Source organism: Melospiza melodia, chromosome 4 (genome assembly GCF_035770615.1).
Source record: "Melospiza melodia melodia isolate bMelMel2 chromosome 4, bMelMel2.pri, whole genome shotgun sequence".
Classification (NCBI taxonomy): Eukaryota; Metazoa; Chordata; class Aves; order Passeriformes; family Passerellidae; genus Melospiza; species Melospiza melodia.
The window spans coordinates 22174883-22179426 of record NC_086197.1 but is presented as its reverse complement, the minus strand read 5'-3'; positions in this window follow the sequence as shown (position 1 = coordinate 22179426).

The window sequence follows — 4544 nt, the reverse complement described above, 5'->3', positions numbered from 1 at the left end:
ATTGTCTCTATTTTCAAGAAGGGCAAGGAACGAGGACTCCAGAGATTCCAGGCCTGTCAGTGTCACTTCTAGTGCCTGGGAAAATCATGGAAAAGGTTATTCTAGGAGTTCCTGAAAAACACCTGGGGGACAACCCAGGCATCGGTCACAGCCAGCACAGCTTCATGAAAGTCCTGCTTGTCAAACTGATTGCTTTCTGAACAAGAATAGAACAGGCAATTTTGTAACAGCCACTTAAGTTTCAGCAGTCATGACAGTCTTCATTTAAATACAAGATTCTCATTTACTGGAACAGGCATTGCCTGGTGTAAACTGCAGAAGGGTCCATTCTCAGTTCCAATCTTGCTGTGACTTCCCAACAAGTACACAAAATGTAACAGCCTGAGGAACAGCACTCTGGCACAACTCAGCAGGTAAGTGAAAGCAGGCTGGGCATAGATTATTTATTCTTCTTTTATCCAGGAATCAACATCAACCAACTCCTGGTGTCACAGAAAGGGCCTATCCTGTTCAACAACCATTATTTGCTTTTTTTGCCTCTTAAATACAATATCTAAATGGGCAGTCAGCACAGGATGAGGTATGCTACACTCCAAAAGCATTTCTTAACCTGTAGAATAACAGCGCCTGTACCTCACTTGTGTGTGTAGAACAGTATTCCTAAGTAAGGTCCAACTTTTATAAAAGTAATATATTATACAGCATGGTATGTATGCCTAAAGACATGGGAAAGGGAAGAACAGAGATCTGCCTTTGAAGGCACCCAAGCAGCTGGTGAAAAACTGTGGAGGTACAGCAGGATGCCTCAGGACTGAGGGCAGCATGTTGGATTGCCTACCTGGACACAAGATCCTTGGAGCTGCCTGGCAAGGTGCTTTTTCATTGTTGTACTCCCAGAATGAGGGCAGCCTCCCTCCACCCCAGAACTGCATGAGCAGTGGGAGAGTTTCTTTGAGAGTAAAACACCTGCACTTGTCAGTGTATGTTATGTCAGCACATAATGTGGGTGCAGTAAATTTGTCTCTTCAGGGAAAACACTCAGGGGAAGTATTGTTTGTGCCAGACAATTTGTTTGGTTTATTATCCTTCACACACTGATCTCTTGCCAGACTTCGAGAGAAGGCTGAGTCCAACCTGCTAAGATCACTCATCCACCTGCCGAGTGTTCCCTGGAGCTCTTTCCAAGCTTCGCGCTCACATTGGGCACCCATTCCAAGGTGAAATCGTGGGCTTCCCTCCTCACTCAGGTGACCATCCAGCCACACAACAGGACAGCATAGCCCCACTGTCCCAGAGTAGCCAAAGTATGGGATAGATCTCATACAGACTCCAGCTGGCATATGGATATTGCAAAACCTTCCCAAAAGTTGTGCCTGTCCACAAAGTAAGCAGGCAAAAGCTATACACAGTGATTGCTTGATTGCTTTTTTTGATGCAGAAGAATTCATTTTCCCTTTGTAAAACAGCCTTCTTGCAAACCTCTCTGAAGTTTTAAACTCACATATACTGCTATGATAAAACATTTACAGCAAATTATGTTCTTTTTATCTAAGCCCCTAACACAGCTTTCCATGCTCTGAAGTTCTAGTTTTACCATTGACAAAGTTGTTGACTTGAAAACAAATGGTTTATTTATTTTAAAGTGCACCAAAAATATGTCTCTTCATCTCCTTTTCACTGTGTTGTTAAGGTCTCTTCTGCCCCTTACATCTTTATCTCTCTTGAGGTTTCCGTGTCATGTTGGCAAAGAGGAAGATTCTACATTAAACAACAGGAATATGAAGTGGGGAATGCACATCAGATCTATTTGGATGAGACAGCCATAAACATTTGGAATGAAGCCACTAACTGCCAGACTCACAAAACTTTGAAAAACTCTTGCTGTGTTTGTTGGGGACAAATGCTGCTTCACATATGGTAACTCATGATAACTTTCTGCTGCAGACTGCTGCAGGGTAGGAACTAAATGTGGTGGTGCTGGATAAGTCATGGAGCCTGCTGTGACAGAGAGGCTCAAGGGCTCCATGGGTTGGCTTCCTATGGATAGTGCCAGAAGGCTAAATCCTCTTATTTTAGACTAGGGTAGTGCTAGTAAGTTCAGCTTTGCTGGGATCTTTTTACATTCTCTGTGAATTCTTATGTAAAGTAACCCATTAAATTCAACAAGCCCATTGCCTGAGTAAGGGCTGCACTGTTCAGGCACTGTGAATCAGCCACTCTTCCTAAGGAAACAATCAGTATAAAATACTGTGGTGACTTTTCTTTACAAAGATTGTCCACAAACACCTGCAGTGGTACTGGGCTGTGGTTCTGGCATCCATCAGAGCAGGAAGGACTGCTCCTGAAAGCCTCACAGTGCTTGTAGCAGTGGTAGGACAATGGTGAGTGCTGGTCCCTGCTCCAGGAATTACTGCTGTTGTGAAAAACTAGCAAAAAAAAATAAAACAAGCTGCCAAGCACAGCAGCTGAGCAAGACCACATTATGTAAGTGCTGGACAAAGTCAGGGAAGATCCCACTTACACTCTACTCTTACCATCAGTGATTCTCACTGAGTCTTATTTATTACTTGGAGTTTATCAGCAGCAGCCCCCAGACCTGCAAACTCACCCAAACAGCCAGCCAGCAGCCACAACTCCCATCCAAAGGGATGTGGAAGTGCAAACAAGCAGCAAGAAAGCAGCTGCCTACACTTGGTGAGAAAAAGAATTATGTAAATCTCATGTTCAAACAGGACCACATTCCCCTTGCCTCTGGACAGGGCATGATCACCGTGGCACTACTGAACAAAAACATGAAGATGCCCTAAACTTTTCCTGCTTGGTCTGTTTAAGGAAAAATACTGGGGGGTTTTGGGGTTTTTTTAAGGTAAGTAAAAGATTTGAGTTAACTACATAACATGACAAAGACAGAAGTGAGGGAAGGGTGGCCTTTTCAGTAAGCAAGGTCCCCAGAAGGACTACTAGTAAGTGATCAAACCTCCACATTTTACAATACTAGGGCAAGATCAACACCACAGCCATCCTCTTTCCCCAAACCACAATATTAGCAAAAAATATGCTGAAACTCAGGGTAGCAGGGTGGGAACACAGTCAGGGAACACTGGAAATCCAACTATTTTTTGATCTTCTGCTGTTTAATCAGGGAGGTCTCCTTAGAGACATCCTAGTGGAGCCTTTATGCTGAGGAAATGTGGGAACACAGCACATGGTGAGGCAGACACAGTCTCAGGCAAAGAGGAAAATTTGCCTGCATTTACTATTCAGATATCCAACCTGGAGATTTGAGTTAGATCCTCAGCTGCTGAGTGCTGATGTATAGTTACAGCACGTAGGCACCATTTATAATCTTTTTCTACTCTCTCTCTGCCCGGTCAACATATTTTGCCCTTTAGTTTATATACCTTCCTCCTGAATAATTCTGTGATTATGTAGAGAAAAGGATTGTTGCTACCCTTGGGTAGTTACAGAGGACACCAGTCCAGCAACACTAGACAGGGCAGAGAGCAAAGGGGTATTTCTTCAACATGGCACATTCTCCACTGACAGTGGTCTGTGAAAGCGAAGCTTTCTTGACCAGCCACTAGATCAGATTTCTTGAACTTGACTATTTCCAGGGCTGTAGGACTCTCCTCCCAGCACAGTGCTGCACTGCCAGTGCAAGCAGCACCGAAGTTGAATTGATTTGAGGATGGGCTGACAGGAAAAGGAATTTCCAATCTGTGGAGCAGATAATGTGCAGAGGGAGCAGGATGGGTGGGTGGGTGCTCCCAGCAGCAGCAGCGGCACAGCAAAGCCCTGACTGTGCTCTGAGCAGTGTCAGACACCTGGCTTCGCTCTTGGAGCTTTACAACCATACCTGAGGCAAGACCAAAGCTGCCAGTAAAGTTTAAAAAGCCTCAGGTTAAACTAGTTTAGGCTATTCCCCACAAAATCTTGGAAGGAAGAGATTTTCTCATAAATCTCTTCTAAACCATCCAATGAAAGAACCGAGAAGCCAGCACTCCGCTACAGGTGTTTGCAAAAAACACACTCCCTTTTGTACTGACAGATGTTTAAGTCAGGCTTACATGTTAAAATTCCTTGTCAACGTTCAAAATAAAAAAGCTTTAATTCAATAAATGACTCACACTATGTTTTTCCTGAGCATCACAACTCACACAAAGCAATTCCCACGGCTGTGGCCAGCAATCAGTGCCTGCCATGCCTCACATCCCACCCGGAGCCCACTTCAGGGGCTATGGCTGGGGCCTTCCAGAAGAGCCCCTAAAACACCGGGGAAAAAAAAAACATCTTATGGCCAGCACTGCACCACAAACACTGTGAATTTTATTAACGCTCAAGGGCAGAAGAAGAACAAAAGAGAAGCAGAACCCGCATCTGCTCGGCAGACTGAAGCCTCCTCCGGGCCCTTCTCCTCCAGGCTGTCTGAAACCATCCCGGCGCTCCCGGGGCCCACGGCTCCTACCGCTCCCTCCAGAGCCGAGCCCCGGCGGCTCCGGGAACGCCCCGAGCGCCGCTCCCGCCTCCCCGCCCGCCCTCGGCCC